Source organism: Carcharhinus amblyrhynchos, chromosome 13 (genome assembly GCF_965287045.1).
Source record: "Carcharhinus amblyrhynchos chromosome 13, sCarAmb.v2.hapA, whole genome shotgun sequence".
NCBI classification, from domain to species: domain Eukaryota; kingdom Metazoa; phylum Chordata; class Chondrichthyes; order Carcharhiniformes; family Carcharhinidae; genus Carcharhinus; species Carcharhinus amblyrhynchos.
The window spans coordinates 76701284-76707283 of record NC_137336.1 but is presented as its reverse complement, the minus strand read 5'-3'; positions in this window follow the sequence as shown (position 1 = coordinate 76707283).

Sequence of the window (6000 nt, the reverse complement as noted above, 5' to 3'; positions counted from 1 at the left end):
AAAGGGTGGTGAATCTCTGGAATTCTCTGCCCGTTGAAGTGGTGGAGGCTGCCTCGCTAAATATTTTTAAGACGCGGGTTGATGGGTTTTTGATAAGAGAGGGGATTAAGGGTTATGGGGAGAGGGCGGGAATGTGGAACTGAGCCACGACAGATCAGCCATGATCTTATTGAATGGCGGGGCAGGCTCGAAGGGCCAGGTGGCCTACTCCTGCTCCTATTTCTTATGTTCTTATGTTCTTAGCGCTAAATATAAACAAGGATAGTAAGAGTTTTTACAAATATATAAAGAAGAGGAGGCTGGCTAGAGTGAATGTTGGACCCTTAGAGGATGAGAGGGGGGATTTAGCGGCGGGCAATGAGGGAATGGCTGAGGACTGAAATAAGTTTTTTGCCTCGGTCTTCACAGAGGAGGACGCGAATAGTTTGCCGGATATTAAAGATAGAAGGATGGTAGGAGTTGAGGGCCTGAATGCGATTACTGTCACTAGAGAGGTAGTGCTTGATAGACTAGCGGGACTGATGGTGGACAAGTCCCCAGGACCGGATGGAATCATCCGAGGGTTCTGAAGGAAATGGCAGAGGTGATAGTGGATGCCTTGGTGGTTATTTTCCAAACATCGCTGGATTCCGGGGAAGTGCTGGAAGATTGGAAAACGGCTAATGTTACGCCGTTGTTTAAAAAGGGTAGCAGGCAAAAGGCAGGGAATTATAGGCCGGTTAGTTTAACGTCTGTTGTTGGAAAAATGCTTGAATCCGTCATCAAAGAAGAAATAGTGAGGCACCTAGAGAAGAATTGTTTGATAGAGCAGACGCAGCATGGTTTCGTTAAGGGGAAGTCGTGTCTGACGAATTTATTGAAATTCTACGAGGATGTGTCTAGTGCGGTGGACGGAGGGGAACCGGTGGATGTGGTGTTTCTCGATTTTCAGAAGGCATTTGATAAGGTGCCGCACAAAAGGTTGTTACAGACGGTTAGGGGGCATGGAGTTGGGGGTAACGTGTTAGCGTGGATAGAGGATCGGTTGTCTAATAGGAGGCAGAGTGTTGGTGTCAATGGGTGCTATTCGGATTGGTGACTAGTGGAGTGCCCCAGGGATCGGTGCTGGGGCCTCAGCTATTTACCATTTATATAGATGATCTGGAGGAAGGGGCTGAGTGTAGGGTGACGAAATTTGCTGATGACACGAAGATAAGTGGAAAAGCAAATTGTGCAGAGGGTGTAGAAAGTCTGCAGAGGGATCTGGATAGGCTGAGCGAGTGGACGAGGACCTGGCAGATGGAATACAATGTTAGCAAGTGTGAGGTTATCCACTTTGGCAGAAATAATAGTAGGAGGGATTACTATTTAAAAGGTGAAAAGCTCCAGCATGCTATGGTTCAGAGGGACCTGGGGGTCCTTGTGCATGAGTTGCAAAAACCCAGCCTGCAGGTGCAGCAGGTGATCAAGAAGGCGAATGGGATGCTGGCCTTCATAGCGAGGGGGATAGAATATAAAAGTAGGGAGGTCTTGCTGCAACTGTACAGGGCACTGGTGAGGCCGCAGCTGGAGTACTGTGTGCAGTTTTGGTCGCCGCACTTGCGTAAGGATATTTTGGCCTTGGAGGGAGTGCAGAGGAGGTTTACTAGGCTGATACCGGAGATGAGGGGGTTGGACTATGAAGAGAGACTAAATAGACTGGGCTTGTACTCGTTGGAGTTTAGAAGGATGAGGGGAGATCTTATAGAGATGTGTAAGATAATGAAAGGGATGGATAGGGTAGAGGTAGAGAGACTCTTCCAGCTCAGAAAGGACAGCAGGACTAGGGGGCACAGCCTCAAGATAAAGGGGGGCAGTTTAGAACGGAGTTGAGGAGGAACTTCTTCACTCAAAGGGTGGTGAATCTCTGGAATTCTCTGCCCATTGAAGTGGTGGAGGCTACCTCGCTCAATATATTTAAGACACGGGTAGATAGGTTTTTGGTAGGCAAAGGGATTAAGGGTTATGGGGAGAAAGCGGGAAAGTGGAACTGATCCACTTCAGATCAGCCATGATCTTATTGAATGGCGGGGCAGGCTCGAAGGGCTAGATGGCCTACTCCTGCTCCTATTTCTTATGTCCTTACTGTTATTTGTCATTTATATTAATGACTTGGATGAGAATATAGGAGACACGGTTAGTAAGTTTGCAGATGACACCAAGATCAGTGGTATGGTGGACAGTGAAGAAAGTTATCTCCAATTGCAACGGGATCTTGATTAATTGGGCCAGTGGGCTGACAAGTGGCAGATGGAGTTTAATTTAGACAAATGCGATGTGATGCATTTTGGTAGATTGAAACAAGTCATGACTTAACTCGGTGAATGGGAGGGCGTTGGGAAAGTTACAGAACAAAGAGGTTTAGGGGTACATGTTTATCGCTCCTTGAAAGTGGAGTCACAGGTGGACAGAGTGGTGAAGAAGGCATTCGGCATGCTTGGTTTCATTAGTCAGAACATTGAATCATTGAATACAGGAGTTAGGACGTCTTGTTGAAGTTGTACAAGACATTGGTAAGGCCACATATGAAATATTGTGTACAGTTCCGGTCACCCTATCATAGAAAGGATATTATTAAACTAGAAAGAGTGCAGAAAAGATTTACTAGGAAGCTACCGGGACTTGATGGATTGAGTTATAAGGAGAGGCTGGATAGACTGGGACGTATTTTCTCTGGAGCATAGGAGGCTGAGGGGTGATCTTATAGAGGTTTACACAATAATGAGGGGCACAGATCAGCTAGATAATCAATATCGTTTCCCAAAGATCAGGGAATCTAAAATTAGAGGGTTTAAGGTGAGAGCGGGGAGATACAGAAGTGTCCAGAGGGACAGTATTTTTTCACCCAGAGGGTGGTGAGTGTCTGGAACAAGCTGCCAGAGGTAGTGGTCGAGGTGGGAACAATTTTGTTTTTTAAAAAGTATTTAGACAATGACATGGGTAAGATGGGTATAGAGGGATGTGGGCCAAATGTGTCAATTGGGACTAGCTTAGGAGGTTAAACAAAAAGAGGCAGCATGGACAAGTTGGGCCGAAGGGCCTGTTTACAGACTGTAAACCTCTGTGACATTATCCCCCCCAACCCCCCCAATCCCCGGCACCCGGCTCACTGCCACCCAGCTCCCCGGCACCCAGCTCCCCGGCACCCAGCCCCCCGCCACCCAGCCCCCCGGCACCCAGCTCCCCGGCACCCAGCCCCCCCACACCCAGCTCCCCACCACCCAGCCCCCCGGCACCCAGCTCCCCGGCACCCAGCCCCCCCACACCCAGCTCCCCACCACCCAGCCCCCCCACACCCAGCTCCCCACCACCCAGCTCCCCACACCCAGCCCCCCGGCACCCAGCTCCCCACACCCAGCTCCCCGGCACCCAGCCCCCTGGCACCCAGCTCCCCGGCACCCAGTTCCCCGGCACCCAGCTCCCCGGGACCCAGCCCCCCGGCACCCAGCCCCCCGGCACCCAGCTCCCCGGCACCCAGCCCCCCGGGACCCAGCCCCCCGGCACCCAGCCTCCCCACACCCAGCCCCCCCACACCCAGCCCCCCGGCACCCAGCTCCCCGGCACCCAGCCCCCCGGGACCCAGCTCCCCGGCACCCAGCTCCCCGGCACCCAGCTCCCCGGGACCCAGCTCCCCGGCACCCAGCCCCCCGCCACCCAGCCCCCCGGCACCCAGCTCCCCGGGACCCAGCCCCCCGCCACCCAGCCCCCCGGCACCCAGCTCCCCGGGACCCAGCTCCCCGGCACCCAGCTCCCCGGCACCCAGCCCCCCGGCACCCAGCCCCCCGGCACCCAGCTCCCCGGCACCCAGCTCCCCACACCCAGCCCCCCGGCACCCAGCTCCCCGGCACCCAGCTCCCCGGCACCCAGCCCCCCGGCACCCAGCCCCCCGGCACCCAGCTCCCCACACCCAGCCCCCCGGCACCCAGCTCCCCGGCACCCAGCCCCCCGGCACCCAGCTCCCCGGCACCCAGCTCCCCACACCCAGCCCCCCGGCACCCAGCTCCCCGGCACCCAGCCCCCCGGCACCCAGCTCCCCGGGACCCGGCTCCCAAACAAGCGGGAATCACTTCAGAGTGATCACCCTCAGAGTGATCTCCCTCAGAGTTATCACCCTCAGAGTGATCTCCCTCAGAGTGATCACCCTCAGAGTGATCTCCCTCAGAGTGATCACCCTCAGAGTGATCTCCCTCAGAGTGATCACCCTCAGAGTGATCTCCCTCAGAGTTATCACCCTCAGAGTGATCTCCCTCAGAGTGATCACCCTCAGAGTGATCTCCCTCAGAGTGATCACCCTCAGAGTGATCTCCCTCAGAGTGATCACCCTCAGAGTGATCTCCCTCAGAGTTATCACCCTCAGAGTGATCTCCCTCAGAGTGATCATCCTCAGAGTGATCACCCTCAGAGTGATCTCCCTCAGAGTGATCTCCCTCAGAGTGATCACCCTCAGAGTGATCACCCTCAGAGTGATCTCCCTCAGAGTGATCTCCCTCAGAGTGATCACCATCAGAGTGATCTCCCTCAGAGTGATCTCCCTCAGAGTGATCACCCTCAGAGTGATCACCCTCAGAGTGATCTCCCTCAGAGTGATCACCCTCAGAGTGATCTCCCTCAGAGTGATCACCCTCAGAGTGATCTCCCTCAGAGTGATCTCCCTCAGAGTGATCTCCCTCAGAGTGATCTCCCTCAGAACATTTTCCACTGTTGTGCTTCTAAATATGGACAGTGAATTAAAGAAGTGCTCGGCCAATGAAAGTCTGACTAAAATATCTGGAACGGAAAATGAACTGATGTCAGAAAAACCCCACCCGGTTCACCGATGTCCCTCTGGGGAAGGAAATCTGCCGTCCTTACCCCGGTCTGGCCTACACGTGGGTGACTCTCAACTGCCCTCGGGCAACTCGGGGTGGGAAATAAATGCTGACCAGCCACTGATGTCTGTGTGCCGCGAATGAGTGGAAGGGAAATGAGGTGACCTTCTCTAATTTTGAAGGGGATCTTGTTGATGGGCAGGTTACGAGAAAAACGAGACCAAATTTGCCCGCCAGCGAACACAACCAACTCAGGCCCCTTTTCACAATGGTCCAGAGTGGGATTTCCGATCGGTCTGTCCTGGTGTCTGGGATGTAACAGTGACAGACATGTTACTGACCCAGGTTCAGCTGTTAAATTCATTTACAGCTCACAGCTGGGTCATCACACGATGGGGGAGCGGGGGCCATTGAGAAAGACTTGATAAGACACAGAAAGCTGCATTCGAAAGCCAGGATTCTGATCTTTGCTTCGGAGCGTTTACATTGCACGGTTAACTCACCGCTATCTCTGGAACTGGCACTGATAAAGAGGAGAATCGGAGCTGATTAGACCAGTGCTGTATATTTATTGACTGAAACGACAGACGTGTGTGGGAATCGAAACAGGGCGGCACACTAGCGCAGTGGACTAGCACTGCTGTCTCACAGCTCCAGGGACCCAGGTTCGCTTCCTGGCTTGGGGCACTGTTTGTACGGAGTCTGACTGCTCTTCCCGTATCAGCGCGGGTTCCCTCCGGGTACTCCAAAATCCGCAGTCCAAAGATGTGCGGGTTAGGTGCATTGGCCATGGTAAATTACTCCTTAGTGTCCCAGGGTGCGTAGGTTAGAGGGTTTAGTGGGATAAATATGTGGGGTTACGGGGAGAGGGATTGGGTAGGATTGTTGTCGGTGCAGACTCGATGGGCCAAATGGCCTCCTCCTGTACTATAGGATTCCTATTACTCTATACAGCCTCTCCTCAAAGCCAGGTAACACCCTGGTGAATCTCTGCCTCACCCTCCCCAGTGCAGTCACACCCAAAGACGTGTAGGTTAGGTTGATTGGCCATTCTAAGTTGCCTCTTTTGTAAGGGGGACTCGGAGGGTATATATGGGGTTCCAGGGATAGAAGCTGGGTGGGATTACTGTCAGGCCAAATGGCCTCCTTCTGCTCTGTGGGTTCTATGACTGTT